The following is an 18,380-nucleotide window of genomic DNA, read 5'->3' as shown; positions in this document are numbered from 1 at the left end:
TAAAGAAGAAGTGGTCCATGTACACAATGGAATAATAGCCATGGAAAACAATGAACCACTGCTCTCTGAGGCACCACAAATGAGTCTGGAGATAATCACGAAACATGAGGTAAGTCGGAAAGCAAAAGACCTATATTCTATGATATCACTTATAGGCGTTATCTAATAACTGACACAAAGGAACATATTTCCACAGAGAAAGACACTCACAGACTTAGAAAACAAACTATGCTCATCTAAAAGGAAAGGTGGGGGGAATGGATAAATTAAGATTAGTGTTACTATATGTATACAAACACATATTATATCCATATCTCAAAAAGACCAACCATATAGCAAGGGAGGTCTGCGGAACCGTCAGTAACATTTTACATGGGAAGAGGATCTGTACTTGAATAGACATATATAATGTACAAACGAACCAGATTGTGTACACCTAGGACAAACAATATTCTAAGCTTTACCCCAATTAAAAAAAATTTTAAAACCAAGAAGAAATAATGAGACATAAACTTATGGGGCTTTCTCCATGCACATTCCAATGTAATTTACAAACTAGGAACACGACTTCCAGAAAGGCTCTGCTGCCCTAGTACCCAGATATGGGAATGGAGACATGCTTCCTGCTTGAGGCCACTTCCTACAACAGCAGCTTTAAACCCACTGCTAAAGGTCACTAAATATTCACCAAACTTGCAGTTCGCTAAAAGACACCTGCTTTCTAATAAAATTCTGGGGTGGAAAATCGACCAAAAATTTCAAAACAGGGCAACCTTCCAAGAACACAATTTCAAGAGTTCTATTGTACTACCAATTGTTTCCTTTTTTTAACAGAAAAGAAAACGGTGGAGAAAAATGATGAGTTTTACGAATTTTCAAAGACATGCAAACCCAAATTACAAAAACCTATCAGCTCACAGCAGCCAGAAGGGCCATTAGCATAAATGCTGCAAACAATAAATGCTGAAGCGATTGTGTAGAAATGCATACCGTCGATTCTAAGGGGGACGTGGTAAGAGCCACTAATGAAAACACAAAGAAGTTGCTTTGAAAAGGGTAACACGGTGCTACCAGTCAATCAATCACACCCACTGCTGGGCCTATCACCTGAGAAAATGAGAATCAAAAAGTCACAGGCTGGCAATCCTGCACTCCAACAATATTTACCATAGCCAACACTTGGAAGCAATGAAAATGTCCATCAACCGATTAATGCACAAAGTAGAAGTGGTCCACGTACACAGTGGAAAATTACTCCAATAAAAAATAAAAATTAAATTTAAAAATCCAACAAAAGTAATGAGACATCAGCTTGTGTGGGTTTGTCCGGGCACACTCCACTCTAATTTATAACCGAGAAACACCACAGGCCACAAGGGCTTTTCCCTATTTACCAGGGTGGGGGACATAGAAAGGCTGCCGCCCTCTGGCAGTTACCTGCAAAAGCAGCTTTAAAGCCTGTGCTAATGGTCACTTCATAGGAACAAGTACTGCAGAACTGTAAATGAAACAGGCCCTCAAAATGTCTTGAGGGAGGTAAAGGCCAAAATATTTCAAAATGTTACACATACTTAAAGAGAACACTTTGAAGAACTAAGGGGTAATCACAGCTTGAAAAATAGAAAAGGACATGCCTTAAAGCTCAATTTCAACAGATTATGTGGCACATTCGAATTCAACCACAGAGAGGTATCAGCTCACTCTTGCCAGAATAACCATCAGCAAGAAAACTACAAACAATAAATGCTGAAGGTGTTGTGGAGAAATGCGTACCCTCAACATCAAAGGGGACGTAACTTGGAAAGGGCCACGAATGAGAACAGAATGGAGGTGCCTTAAAAGGTAAACATTGAGCTACTATATGATCCAGCAGGCCCACTCCTCGACGTAAAACCTAAGAAGAGAGAATTGGAAAGACACAGGCAGGCAAATCTGCACTGCACAGTATTACAATAGCCAAGATATGGAAGTAACCAAAAAGTCCACCAACAGATGGATGGACAAAGAAGAACTCCTCCATGTACAGATGGAATATTCGCTAGTGAAAAAAATGAAACAATGCCGTTTGCAGCACCATAGATGAGTCTAGACGTAATCACGCCACGTGTAGTAAGTGAGAAAGCAGAAGACACATATCCTATCATATCACTTTTAAGAGTTACTTAAAAATTGATACCAATGAAGATATTTCCACAGAGAAAGGCAATCACAGATTCATTAAAAAACTTATGGTTCACCAAATAGAAAGGGATGAGGATTGGATACATTGCCACATTGGGGTTAACAGAGATATACAAACCATGTGAAATATATAACCACCAAAGACGTACGGAAGACCAGGAGAAGACTACTCAACATTGTGTCATAACCTACATGGGAAAAGGAGGCGAGGAACAATAGATACATGTATATGTGTGAAAGAACCACATCTTGCACACCTAGAACAAACAAACCATTGTAATCATATTTACTGGGATAAAAAATAAAAAGTAAACTACAAATATGAACAAGAAGTAATGAGACATAAACTTAAAGGGCTTTTCCCTGGCACATTCCATTCTAATTTACAACCTACAACACCACTTCCATTAAGGCTCTGTTTCCCTAGTAACCAAATATGGTAAAGAGGAAACGCTGCCACCTTGTGGCCGTTTCCTGCAAGAACAGCTTTAAACTCACAGCTAATGGTCACTTAACATTCCCAAGGACTCAGGGCTGTAAAGGACACCTGCCCTAAAAAATTGTGCTGAAGGAGGGAATGGACAAAACAATTCAAAACAGGCAAATGTTTCAAGAAGAGAGTATGAAGAGTTAAGTTTTACTCACGCTCTTTTAAAAAAAAAGGAAAATGGATAAAAGCTCAACCTCAGGGAGTGTTAGACCCATGCAATCTAATCTACAAAAAGTTTCAACTTACACCAGTCGACTGACCATGAGCAAAAAGTCTACAAACAATAAATGCTGAAGGGGTTTTAGAGAACTGTGTACCCTCTACCTGCTGGTGAGACGTGAAGGGGTAACAGCCAATAATGAGAACAGAAAGGAGCTGTGTTTAAAAGTAAAACTGCAGGCACCATTCAATGCAGCAGGCGCACCATTGGACCTCTCACCTGAGAAGACAAGAATCGAGAAGACACAGGCCGCAAAAGCTGCAGTGCAGCCTTATTCACAATAGCCAAGACAGTGGAGCAATCAAAATGTCCAACAACAGGTGAATGGATAAAGAAGAAGTGGTCCATGTACACAATGGAATAATAGCCATGGAAAACAATGAACCACTGCTCTCTGAGGCACCACAAATGAGTCTGGAGATAATCACGAAACATGAGGTAAGTCGGAAAGCAAAAGACCTATATTCTATGATATCACTTATAGGCGTTATCTAATAACTGACACAAAGGAACATATTTCCACAGAGAAAGACACTCACAGACTTAGAAAACAAACTATGCTCATCTAAAAGGAAAGGTGGGGGGAATGGATAAATTAAGATTAGTGTTACTATATGTATACAAACACATATTATATCCATATCTCAAAAAGACCAACCATATAGCAAGGGAGGTCTGCGGAACCGACAGTAACATTTTACATGGGAAGAGGATCTGTACTTGAATAGACATATATAATGTACAAACGAACCAGATTGTGTACACCTAGGACAAACAATATTCTCAGCTTTACCCCAATTAAAAACAACTTTAAAACCAAGAAGAAATAATGAGACATATACTTATGGGGCTTTCTCCATGCACATTCCAATGTAATTTACAAACTAGGAACAGGACTTCCAGAAAGGCTCTGCTGCCCTAGTACCCAGATATGGGAATGGAGATATGCTGCCTGCTTGAGGCCACTTCCCACAACAGCAGCTTTAAACCCATTGCTAAAGGTCACTAAATATTCACCAAACTTGCATTTCGCTAAAAGACACCTGCTTTCTAAAAAAATTCTGGAGTGGAAAATCGACCAAAAATTTCAAAAGAGGGCAACCTTCCAAGAACACAATTTCAAGAGTTCTATTGTACTCCCAATTGTTTCCTTTTTTTTAACAGAAAAGAAAACGGTGGAGAAAAATGATGAGTTTTACGAATTTTCAAAGACATGCAAACCGAAATTACAAAAACCTATCAGCTCACAGCAGCCAGAAGGGCCATTAGCATAAATGCTGCAAACAATATATGCTGAAGCGATTGTGGAGAAATGCGTACCCTCGATTCTAAGGGGGGACGTGGTAAGAGCCACTAATGAAAACACAAATAAGGTGCTTTGAAAAGGGAAACACGGTGCTACCAGTCAATCAATTACACCCACTGCTGGGCCTATCACCTGAGAAAATGAGAATCGAAAAGTCACAGCCTGGCAATCCTGCACTCCAACAATATTTACCATAGCCAACACTTGGAAGCAATGAAAATGTCCATCAACCGAGGAATGCACAAAGTAGAAGTGGTCCACGTACACAGTGGAAAATTACTCCAATAAAAAATAAAAATTAAATGTAACAATCCAACAAAAGTAAGGAGACATCAGCTTGTGTGGGTTTGTCCGGGCACACTCCACTCTAATTTATAACCGAGAAACACCACAGGCCGCAAGGGCTTTTCCCTAGTTACCAGGGTGGGGGACATAGAAAGGCTGCCGCCCTCTGGCAGTTACCTGCAAAAGCAGCTTTAAAGCCTGTGCTAATGGTCACTTCATAGGAACAAGTACTGCAGAACTGTAAATGAAACAGGCCCTCAAAATGTCTTGAGGGAGGTAAAGGCCAAAACATTTCAAAATGTGACACATACTTAAAGAGAACACTTTGAAGAACTAAGGGGTAATCACAGCTTGAAAAATAGCAAAGGACATGCCTTAAAGCTCAATTTCAACAGATTATGTGGCACATTCGAATTCAACCACAGAGAGGTATCAGCTCACACTTGTCAGAATAACCATCAGCAAGAAAACTACAAACAATAAATGCTGAAAGTGTTGTGGAGAAATGCATACCCTCAACTTCAAAGGGGACGTAACTTGGAAAGGGCCACGAATGAGAACAGAATGGAGGTGCCTTAAAAAGGTAAACATTGAGCTACTATATGATCCAGCAGGCCCACTCCTCGACGTAAAACCTAAGAAGAGAGAATTGGAAAGACACAGGCAGGCAAATCTGCACTGCACAGTATTACAATAGCCAAGATATGGAAGTAACCAAAAAGTCCACCAACAGATGGATGGACAAAGAAGAACTCCTCCATGTACAGATGGAATATTCGCTAGTGAAAAAAATGAAACAATGCCGTTTGCAGCACCATAGATGAGTCTAGACGTAATCACGCCACGTGTAGTAAGTGAGAAAGCAGAAGACACATATCCTATCATATCACTTTTAAGAGTTACTTAAAAATTGATACCAATGAAGATATTTCCACAGAGAAAGGCAATCACAGATTCATTAAAAAACTTATGGTTCACCAAATAGAAAGGGATGAGGATTGGATACATTGCCACATTGGGGTTAACAGAGATATACAAACCATGTGAAATATATAACCACCAAAGACGTACGGAAGACCAGGAGAAGACTACTCAACATTGTGTCATAACCTACATGGGAAAAGGAGGCGAGGAAGAATAGATACATGTATATGTGTGAAAGAACCACATCTTGCACACCTAGAACAAACAAACCATTGTAATCATATTTACTGGGATAAAAAATAAAAAGTAAACTACAAATATGAACAAGAAGTAATGAGACATAAACTTAAAGGGCTTTTCCCTGGCACATTCCATTCTAATTTACAACCTACAACACCACTTCCATTAAGGCTCTGTTTCCCTAGTAACCAAATATGGTAAAGGGGAAATGCTGCCACCTTGTGGCCGTTTCCTGCAAGAACAGCTTTAAACTCACAGCGAATGGTCACTTAACATTCCCAAGGACTCAGGGCTGTAAAGAACACCTGCCCTAAAAAATTGTGCTGAAGGAGGGAATGGACAAAACAATTCAAAACAGGCAAATGTTTCAAGAAGAGAGTATGAAGAGTTAAGTTTTACTCACGCTCTTTTAAAAAAAAGGAAAATGGATAAAAGCTCAACCTCAGGGAGTGTTAGACCCATGCAATCTAATCTACAAAAAGTTTCAACTTACACCAGTCGACTGACCATGAGCAAAAAGTCTACAAACAATAAATGCTGAAGGGGTTTTAGGGAACTGTGTACCCTCTACCTGCTGGTGAGACGTAAAGGGGTAACAGCCAATAATGAGAACAGAAAGGAGCTGTGTTTAAAAGTAAAAATGGAGGTACCATTCAATCCAGCAGGCGCACCAATGGACCTCTCACTTGAGAAGACAAGAATCGAGAAGACACAGGCCGCAAAAGCTGCAGTGCAGCCTTATTCACAATAGCCAAGACAGTGGAGCAATCAAAATGTCCAACAACAGGTGAATGGATAAAGAAGAAGTGGTCCATGTACACAATGGAATAATAGCCATGGAAAACAATGAACCACTGCTCTCTGAGGCACCACAAATGAGTCTGGAGATAATCACGAAACATGAGGTAAGTCGGAAAGCAAAAGACCTATATTCTATGATATCACTTATAGGCGTTATCTAATAACTGACACAAAGGAACATATTTCCACAGAGAAAGACACTCACAGACTTAGAAAACAAACTATGCTCATCTAAAAGGAAAGGTGGGGGGAATGGATAAATTAAGATTAGTGTTACTATATGTATACAAACACATATTATATCCATATCTCAAAAAGACCAACCATATAGCAAGGGAGGTCTGCGGAACCGTCAGTAACATTTTACATGGGAAGAGGATCTGTACTTGAATAGACATATATAATGTACAAACGAACCAGATTGTGTACACCTAGGACAAACAATATTCTAAGCTTTACCCCAATTAAAAAAAATTTTAAAACCAAGAAGAAATAATGAGACATAAACTTATGGGGCTTTCTCCATGCACATTCCAATGTAATTTACAAACTAGGAACACGACTTCCAGAAAGGCTCTGCTGCCCTAGTACCCAGATATGGGAATGGAGACATGCTTCCTGCTTGAGGCCACTTCCTACAACAGCAGCTTTAAACCCACTGCTAAAGGTCACTAAATATTCACCAAACTTGCAGTTCGCTAAAAGACACCTGCTTTCTAATAAAATTCTGGGGTGGAAAATCGACCAAAAATTTCAAAAGAGGGCAACCTTCCAAGAACACAATTTCAAGAGTTCTATTGTACTCCCAATTGTTTCCTTTTTTTAACAGAAAAGAAAACGGTGGAGAAAAATGATGAGTTTTACGAATTTTCAAAGACATGCAAACCCAAATTACAAAAACCTATCAGCTCACAGCAGCCAGAAGGGCCATTAGCATAAATGCTGCAAACAATATATGCTGAAGCGATTGTGGAGAAATGCGTACCCTCGATTCTAAGGGGGACGTGGTAAGAGCCACTAATGAAAACACAAAGAAGGTGCTTTGAAAAGGGAAACACGGTGCTACCAGTCAATCAATTACACCCACTGCTGGGCCTATCACCTGAGAAAATGAGAATCGAAAAGTCACAGCCTGGCAATCCTGCACTCCAACAATATTTACCATAGCCAACACTTGGAAGCAATGAAAATGTCCATCAACCGAGGAATGCACAAAGTAGAAGTGGTCCACGTACACAGTGGAAAATTACTCCAATAAAAAAATAAAAATTAAATGTAAAAATCCAACAAAAGTAAGGAGACATCAGCTTGTGTGGGTTTGTCCGGGCACACTCCACTCTAATTTATAACCGAGAAACACCACAGGCCGCAAGGGCTTTTCCCTAGTTACCAGGGTGGGGGACATAGAAAGGCTGCCGCCCTCTGGCAGTTACCTGCAAAAACAGCTTTAAAGCCTGTGCTAATGGTCACTTCATAGGAACAAGTACTGCAGAACTGTAAATGAAACAGGCCCTCAAAATGTCTTGAGGGAGGTAAAGGCCAAAACATTTCAAAATGTGACACATACTTAAAGAGAACACTTTGAAGAACTAAGGGGTAATCACAGCTTGAAAAATAGCAAAGGACATGCCTTAAAGCTCAATTTCAACAGATTATGTGGCACATTCGAATTCAACCACAGAGAGGTATCAGCTCACACTTGTCAGAATAACCATCAGCAAGAAAACTACAAACAATAAATGCTGAAAGTGTTGTGGAGAAATGCATACCCTCAACTTCAAAGGGGACGTAACTTGGAAAGGGCCACGAATGAGAACAGAATGGAGGTGCCTTAAAAAGGTAAACATTGAGCTACTATATGATCCAGCAGGCCCACTCCTCGACGTAAAACCTAAGAAGAGAGAATTGGAAAGACACAGGCAGGCAAATCTGCACTGCACAGTATTACAATAGCCAAGATATGGAAGTAACCAAAAAGTCCACCAACAGATGGATGGACAAAGAAGAACTCCTCCATGTACAGATGGAATATTCGCTAGTGAAAAAAATGAAACAATGCCGTTTGCAGCACCATAGATGAGTCTAGACGTAATCACGCCACGTGTAGTAAGTGAGAAAGCAGAAGACACATATCCTATCATATCACTTTTAAGAGTTACTTAAAAATTGATACCAATGAAGATATTTCCACAGAGAAAGGCAATCACAGATTCATTAAAAAACTTATGGTTCACCAAATAGAAAGGGATGAGGATTGGATACATTGCCACATTGGGGTTAACAGAGATATACAAACCATGTGAAATATATAACCACCAAAGACGTACGGAAGACCAGGAGAAGACTACTCAACATTGTGTCATAACCTACATGGGAAAAGGAGGCGAGGAAGAATAGATACATGTATATGTGTGAAAGAACCACATCTTGCACACCTAGAACAAACAAACCATTGTAATCATATTTACTGGAATAAAAAATAAAAAGTAAACTACAAATATGAACAAGAAGTAATGAGACATAAACTTAAAGGGCTTTTCCCTGGCACATTCCATTCTAATTTACAACCTACAACACCACTTCCATTAAGGCTCTGTTTCCCTAGTAACCAAATATGGTAAAGGGGAAATGCTGCCACCTTGTGGCCGTTTCCTGCAAGAACAGCTTTAAACTCACAGCGAATGGTCACTTAACATTCCCAAGGACTCAGGGCTGTAAAGAACACCTGCCCTAAAAAATTGTGCTGAAGGAGGGAATGGACAAAACAATTCAAAACAGGCAAATGTTTCAAGAAGAGAGTATGAAGAGTTAAGTTTTACTCACGCTCTTTTAAAAAAAAGGAAAATGGATAAAAGCTCAACCTCAGGGAGTGTTAGACCCATGCAATCTAATCTACAAAAAGTTTCAACTTACACCAGTCGACTGACCATGAGCAAAAAGTCTACAAACAATAAATGCTGAAGGGGTTTTAGGGAACTGTGTACCCTCTACCTGCTGGTGAGACGTAAAGGGGTAACAGCCAATAATGAGAATAGATAGGAGCTGTGTTTAAAAGTAAAAATGGAGGTACCATTCAATCCAGCAGGCGCACCAATGGACCTCTCACTTGAGAAGACAAGAATCGAGAAGACACAGGCCGCAAAAGCTGCAGTGCAGCCTTATTCACAATAGCCAAGACAGTGGAGCAATCAAAATGTCCAACAACAGGTGAATGGATAAAGAAGAAGTGGTCCATGTACACAATGGAATAATAGCCATGGAAAACAATGAACCACTGCTCTCTGAGGCACCACAAATGAGTCTGGAGATAATCACGAAACATGAGGTAAGTCGGAAAGCAAAAGACCTATATTCTATGATATCACTTATAGGCGTTATCTAATAACTGACACAAAGGAACATATTTCCACAGAGAAAGACACTCACAGACTTAGAAAACAAACTATGCTCATCTAAAAGGAAAGGTGGGGGGAATGGATAAATTAAGATTAGTGTTACTATATGTATACAAACACATATTATATCCATATCTCAAAAAGACCAACCATATAGCAAGGGAGGTCTGCGGAACCGTCAGTAACATTTTACATGGGAAGAGGATCTGTACTTGAATAGACATATATAATGTACAAACGAACCAGATTGTGTACACCTAGGACAAACAATATTCTAAGCTTTACCCCAATTAAAAAAAATTTTAAAACCAAGAAGAAATAATGAGACATAAACTTATGGGGCTTTCTCCATGCACATTCCAATGTAATTTACAAACTAGGAACACGACTTCCAGAAAGGCTCTGCTGCCCTAGTACCCAGATATGGGAATGGAGACATGCTTCCTGCTTGAGGCCACTTCCTACAACAGCAGCTTTAAACCCACTGCTAAAGGTCACTAAATATTCACCAAACTTGCAGTTCGCTAAAAGACACCTGCTTTCTAATAAAATTCTGGGGTGGAAAATCGACCAAAAATTTCAAAAGAGGGCAACCTTCCAAGAACACAATTTCAAGAGTTCTATTGTACTCCCAATTGTTTCCTTTTTTTAACAGAAAAGAAAACGGTGGAGAAAAATGATGAGTTTTACGAATTTTCAAAGACATGCAAACCCAAATTACAAAAACCTATCAGCTCACAGCAGCCAGAAGGGCCATTAGCATAAATGCTGCAAACAATATATGCTGAAGCGATTGTGGAGAAATGCGTACCCTCGATTCTAAGGGGGACGTGGTAAGAGCCACTAATGAAAACACAAAGAAGGTGCTTTGAAAAGGGAAACACGGTGCTACCAGTCAATCAATTACACCCACTGCTGGGCCTATCACCTGAGAAAATGAGAATCGAAAAGTCACAGCCTGGCAATCCTGCACTCCAACAATATTTACCATAGCCAACACTTGGAAGCAATGAAAATGTCCATCAACCGAGGAATGCACAAAGTAGAAGTGGTCCACGTACACAGTGGAAAATTACTCCAATAAAAAAATAAAAATTAAATGTAAAAATCCAACAAAAGTAAGGAGACATCAGCTTGTGTGGGTTTGTCCGGGCACACTCCACTCTAATTTATAACCGAGAAACACCACAGGCCGCAAGGGCTTTTCCCTAGTTACCAGGGTGGGGGACATAGAAAGGCTGCCGCCCTCTGGCAGTTACCTGCAAAAACAGCTTTAAAGCCTGTGCTAATGGTCACTTCATAGGAACAAGTACTGCAGAACTGTAAATGAAACAGGCCCTCAAAATGTCTTGAGGGAGGTAAAGGCCAAAACATTTCAAAATGTGACACATACTTAAAGAGAACACTTTGAAGAACTAAGGGGTAATCACAGCTTGAAAAATAGAAAAGGACATGCCTTAAAGCTCAATTTCAACAGATTATGTGGCACATTCGAATTCAACCACAGAGAGGTATCAGCTCACACTTGTCAGAATAACCATCAGCAAGAAAACTACAAACAATAAATGCTGAAAGTGTTGTGGAGAAATGCATACCCTCAACTTCAAAGGGGACGTAACTTGGAAAGGGCCACGAATGAGAACAGAATGGAGGTGCCTTAAAAAGGTAAACATTGAGCTACTATATGATCCAGCAGGCCCACTCCTCGACGAAAAACCTAAGAAGAGAGAATTGGAAAGACACAGGCAGGCAAATCTGCACTGCACAGTATTACAATAGCCAAGATATGGAAGTAACCAAAAAGTCCACCAACAGATGGATGGACAAAGAAGAACTCCTCCATGTACAGATGGAATATTCGCTAGTGAAAAAAATGAAACAATGCCGTTTGCAGCACCATAGATGAGTCTAGACGTAATCACGCCACGTGTAGTAAGTGAGAAAGCAAAAGACACATATCCTATCATATCACTTTTAAGAGTTACTTAAAAATTGATACCAATGAAGATATTTCCACAGAGAAAGGCAATCACAGATTCATTAAAAAACTTATGGTTCACCAAATAGAAAGGGATGAGGATTGGATACATTGCCACATTGGGGTTAACAGAGATATACAAACCATGTGAAATATATAACCACCAAAGACGTACGGAAGACCAGGAGAAGACTACTCAACATTGTGTCATAACCTACATGGGAAAAGGATGCGAGGAAGAATAGATACATGTATATGTGTGAAAGAACCACATCTTGCACACCTAGAACAAACAAACCATTGTAATCATATTTGCTGGGATAAAAAATAAAAAGTAAACTACAAATATGAACAAGAAGTAATGAGACATAAACTTAAAGGGCTTTTCCCTGGCACATTCCATTCTAATTTACAACCTACAACACCACTTCCATTAAGGCTCTGTTTCCCTAGTAACCAAATATGGTAAAGGGGAAATGCTGCCACCTTGTGGCCGTTTCCTGCAAGAACAGCTTTAAACTCACAGCTAATGGTCACTTAACATTCCCAAGGACTCAGGGCTGTAAAGGACACCTGCCCTAAAAAATTGTGCTGAAGGAAGGAATGGACAAAAAAATTCAAAACAGGCAAATATTTCAAGAAGAGAGTATGAAGAGTTAAGTTTTACTCACGTTCTTTTAAAAAAAAGGAAAATGGATAAAAGCTCAACCTCAGGGAGTGTTAGACCCATGCAATCTAATCTACAAAAAGTTTCAACTTACACCACTCGACTGACCATGAGCAAAAAGTCTACAAACAACAAATGCTGAAGGGGTTTTAGGGAACTGTGTACCCTCTACCTGCTGGTGAGACGTAAAGGGGTAACAGCCAATAATGAGAACAGAAAGGAGATGTTTCTAAAAGTAAAAATGGAGGTACCATTCAATCCAGCAGGCGCACCAATGGACCTCTCACCTGAGAAGACAAGAATCGAGAAGACACAGACCGCAAAAGCTGCAGTGCAGCCTTATTCACAATAGCCAAGACAGTGGAGCAATCAAAATGTCCAACAACAGGTAAATAGATAAAGAAGAAGTGGTTCATGTACACAATGGAATAATAGCCATGGAAAACAATGAACCACTGCTCTCTGAGGCACCACAAATGAGTCTGGAGATAATCACGAAACATGAGGTAAGTCGGAAAGCAAAAGACCTATATTCTATGATATCACTTATAGGCGTTATCTAATAACTGACACAAAGGAACATATTTCCACAGAGAAAGACACTCACAGACTTAGAAAACAAACTATGCTCATCTAAAAGGAAAGGTGGGGGGAATGGGTAAATTAAGATTAGTGTTACTATATGTATACAAACACATATTATATCCATATCTCAAAAAGACCAACCATATAGCAAGGGAGGTCTGCGGAACCGTCAGTAACATTTTACATGGGAAGAGGATCTGTACTTGACTAGACATATATAATGTACAAACGAACCAGATTGTGTACACCTAGGACAAACAATATTCTAAGCTTTACCCCAATTAAAAAAAAATTTTAAAACCAAAAAGAAATAATGAGACATAAACTTATGGGGCTTTCTCCATGCACATTCCAATGTAATTTACAAACTAGGAACATGACTTCCAGAAAGGCTCTGCTGCCCTGGTACCCAGATATGGGAATGGAGACATGCTGCCTGCTTGAGGCCACTTCCCACAACAGCAGATTTAAACCCATTGCTAAAGGTCACTAAATATTCACCAAACTTGCAGTTCGCTAAAAGACACCTGCTTTCTAAAAAAATTCTGGAGTGGAAAATCGACCAAAAATTTCAAAAGAGGGCAACCTTCCAAGAACACAATTTCAAGAGTTCTATTGTACTCCCAATTGTTTGCTTTTTTTTAACAGAAAAGAAAACGGTGGAGAAAAATGATGAGGTTTACGAATTTTCAAAGACATGCAAACCCAAATTACAAAAACCTATCAGCTCACAGCAGCCAGAAGGGCCATTAGCATAAATGCTGCAAACAATAAATGCTGAAGCGATTGTGGAGAAATGCGTACCCTGGATTCTAAGGGGGACGTGGTAAGAGCCACTAATGAAAACACAAATAAGGTGCTTTGAAAAGGGAAACACGGTGCTACCAGTCAATCAATTACACCCACTGCTGGGCCTATCACCTGAGAAAATGAGAATCGAAAAGTCAAAGCCTGGCAATCCTGCACTCCAACAATATTTACCATAGCCAACACTTGGAAGCAATGAAAATGTCCATCAACCGAGGAATGCACAAAGTAGAAGTGGTCTACGTACACAGTGGAAAATTACTCCAATAAAAAATAAAAATTAAATGTAAAAATCCAACAAAAGTAAGGAGACATCAGCTTGTGTGGGTTTGTCCGGGCACACTCCACTCTAATTTATAACCGAGAAACACCACAGGCCGCAAGGGCTTTTCCCTAGTTACCAGGGTGGGGGACATAGAAAGGCTGCCGCCCTCTGGCAGTTACCTGCAAAAGCCGCTTTAAAGCCTGTGCTAATGGTCACTTCTTAGGAACAAGTACTGCAGAACTGTAAATGAAACAGGCCCTCAAAATGTCTTGAGGGAGGTAAAGGCCAAAACATTTCAAAATGTGACACATACTTAAAGAGAACACTTTGAAGAACTAAGGGGTAATCACAGCTTGAAAAATAGAAAAGGACATGCCTTAAAGCTCAATTTCAACAGATCATGTGGCACATTCGAATTCAACCACAGAGAGGTATCAGCTCACACTTGTCAGAATAACCATCAGCAAGAAAACTACAAACAATAAATGCTGAAAGTGTTGTGGAGAAATGCATACCCTCAACTTCAAAGGGGACGTAACTTGGAAAGGGCCACGAAAGAGAACAGAATGGAGGTGCCTTAAAAAGGTAAACATTGAGCTACTATATGATCCAGCAGGCCCACTCCTCGACGAAAAACCTAAGAAGAGAGAATTGGAAAGACACAGGCAGGCAAATCTGCACTGCACAGTATTACAATAGCCAAGATATGGAAGTAACCAAAAAGTCCACCAACAGATGGATGGACAAAGAAGAACTCCTCCATGTACAGATGGAATATTCGCTAGTGAAAAAAATGAAACAATGCCGTTTGCAGCACCATAGATGAGTCTAGACGTAATCACGCCACGTGTAGTAAGTGAGAAAGCAAAAGACACATATCCTATCATATCACTTTTAAGAGTTACTTAAAAATTGATACCAATGAAGATATTTCCACAGAGAAAGGCAATCACAGATTCATTAAAAAACTTATGGTTCACCAAATAGAAAGGGATGAGGATTGGATACATTGCCACATTGGGGTTAACAGAGATATACAAACCATGTGAAATATATAACCACCAAAGACGTACGGAAGACCAGGAGAAGACTACTCAACATTGTGTCATAACCTACATGGGAAAAGGAGGCGAGGAAGAATAGATACATGTATATGTGTGAAAGAACCACATCTTGCACACCTAGAACAAACAAACCATTGTAATCATATTTACTGGGATAAAAAATAAAAAGTAAACTACAAATATGAACAAGAAGTAATGAGACATAAACTTAAAGGGCTTTTCCCTGGCACATTCCATTCTAATTTACAACCTACAACACCACTTCCATTAAGGCTCTGTTTCCCTAGTAACCAAATATAGTAAAGGGGAAATGCTGCCACCTTGTGGCCGTTTCCTGCAAGAACAGCTTTAAACTCACAGCGAATGGTCACTTAACATTCCCAAGGACTCAGGGCTGTAAAGAACACCTGCCCTAAAAAATTGTGCTGAAGGAGGGAATGGACAAAACAATTCAAAACAGGCAAATGTTTCAAGAAGAGAGTATGAAGAGTTAAGTTTTACTCACGCTCTTTTAAAAAAAAGGAAAATGGATAAAAGCTCAACCTCAGGGAGTGTTAGACCCATGCAATCTAATCTACAAAAAGTTTCAACTTACACCAGTCGACTGACCATGAGCAAAAAGTCTACAAACAATAAATGCTGAAGGGGTTTTAGGGAACTGTGTACCCTCTACCTGCTGGTGAGACGTAAAGGGGTAACAGCCAATAATGAGAACAGAAAGGAGCTGTGTTTAAAAGTAAAAATGGAGGTACCATTCAATCCAGCAGGCGCACCAATGGACCTCTCACTTGAGAAGACAAGAATCGAGAAGACACAGGCCGCAAAAGCTGCAGTGCAGCCTTATTCACAATAGCCAAGACAGTGGAGCAATCAAAATGTCCAACAACAGGTGAATGGATAAAGAAGAAGTGGTCCATGTACACAATGGAATAATAGCCATGGAAAACAATGAACCACTGCTCTCTGAGGCACCACAAATGAGTCTGGAGATAATCACGAAACATGAGGTAAGTCGGAAAGCAAAAGACCTATATTCTATGATATCACTTATAGGCGTTATCTAATAACTGACACAAAGGAACATATTTCCACAGAGAAAGACACTCACAGACTTAGAAAACAAACTATGCTCATCTAAAAGGAAAGGTGGGGGGAATGGATAAATTAAGATTAGTGTTACTATATGTATACAAACACATATTATATCCATATCTCAAAAAGACCAACCATATAGCAAGGGAGGTCTGCGGAACCGTCAGTAACATTTTACATGGGAAGAGGATCTGTACTTGAATAGACATATATAATGTACAAACGAACCAGATTGTGTACACCTAGGACAAACAATATTCTAAGCTTTACCCCAATTAAAAAAAATTTTAAAACCAAGAAGAAATAATGAGACATAAACTTATGGGGCTTTCTCCATGCACATTCCAATGTAATTTACAAACTAGGAACACGACTTCCAGAAAGGCTCTGCTGCCCTAGTACCCAGATATGGGAATGGAGACATGCTTCCTGCTTGAGGCCACTTCCTACAACAGCAGCTTTAAACCCACTGCTAAAGGTCACTAAATATTCACCAAACTTGCAGTTCGCTAAAAGACACCTGCTTTCTAATAAAATTCTGGGGTGGAAAATCGACCAAAAATTTCAAAAGAGGGCAACCTTCCAAGAACACAATTTCAAGAGTTCTATTGTACTCCCAATTGTTTCCTTTTTTTAACAGAAAAGAAAACGGTGGAGAAAAATGATGAGTTTTACGAATTTTCAAAGACATGCAAACCCAAATTACAAAAACCTATCAGCTCACAGCAGCCAGAAGGGCCATTAGCATAAATGCTGCAAACAATATATGCTGAAGCGATTGTGGAGAAATGCGTACCCTCGATTCTAAGGGGGACGTGGTAAGAGCCACTAATGAAAACACAAATAAGGTGCTTTGAAAAGGGAAACACGGTGCTACCAGTCAATCAATTACACCCACTGCTGGGCCTATCACCTGAGAAAATGAGAATCGAAAAGTCACAGCCTGGCAATCCTGCACTCCAACAATATTTACCATAGCCAACACTTGGAAGCAATGAAAATGTCCATCAACCGAGGAATGCACAAAGTAGAAGTGGTCCACGTACACAGTGGAAAATTACTCCAATAAAAAAATAAAAATTAAATGTAAAAATCCAACAAAAGTAAGGAGACATCAGCTTGTGTGGGTTTGTCCGGGCACACTCCACTCTAATTTATAACCGAGAAACACCACAGGCCGCAAGGGCTTTTCCCTAGTTACCAGGGTGGGGGACATAGAAAGGCTGCCGCCCTCTGGCAGTTACCTGCAAAAACAGCTTTAAAGCCTGTGCTAATGGTCACTTCATAGGAACAAGTACTGAAGAACTGTAAATGAAACAGGCCCTCAAAATGTCTTGAGGGAGGTAAAGGCCAAAACATTTCAAAATGTGACACATACTTAAAGAGAACACTTTGAAGAACTAAGGGGTAATCACAGCTTGAAAAATAGCAAAGGACATGCCTTAAAGCTCAATTTCAACAGATTATGTGGCACATTCGAATTCAACCACAGAGAGGTATCAGCTCACACTTGTCAGAATAACCATCAGCAAGAAAACTACAAACAATAAATGCTGAAAGTGTTGTGGAGAAATGCATACCCTCAACTTCAAAGGGGACGTAACTTGGAAAGGGCCACGAATGAGAACAGAATGGAGGTGCCTTAAAAAGGTAAACATTGAGCTACTATATGATCCAGCAGGCCCACTCCTCGACGAAAAACCTAAGAAGAGAGAATTGGAAAGACACAGGCAGGCAAATCTGCACTGCACAGTATTACAATAGCCAAGATATGGAAGTAACCAAAAAGTCCACCAACAGATGGATGGACAAAGAAGAACTCCTCCATGTACAGATGGAATATTCGCTAGTGAAAAAAATGAAACAATGCCGTTTGCAGCACCATAGATGAGTCTAGACGTAATCACGCCACGTGTAGTAAGTGAGAAAGCAAAAGACACATATCCTATCATATCACTTTTAAGAGTTACTTAAAAATTGATACCAATGAAGATATTTCCACAGAGAAAGGCAATCACAGATTCATTAAAAAACTTATGGTTCACCAAATAGAAAGGGATGAGGATTGGATACATTGCCA

This window comes from Balaenoptera borealis (assembly GCF_965194805.1).
Source record: "Balaenoptera borealis genome assembly, chromosome: 7".
Classification (NCBI taxonomy): domain Eukaryota; kingdom Metazoa; phylum Chordata; class Mammalia; order Artiodactyla; family Balaenopteridae; genus Balaenoptera; species Balaenoptera borealis.
The sequence above is the reverse complement of the archived record's forward strand: the minus strand, read 5'-3'. Positions refer to the sequence as shown.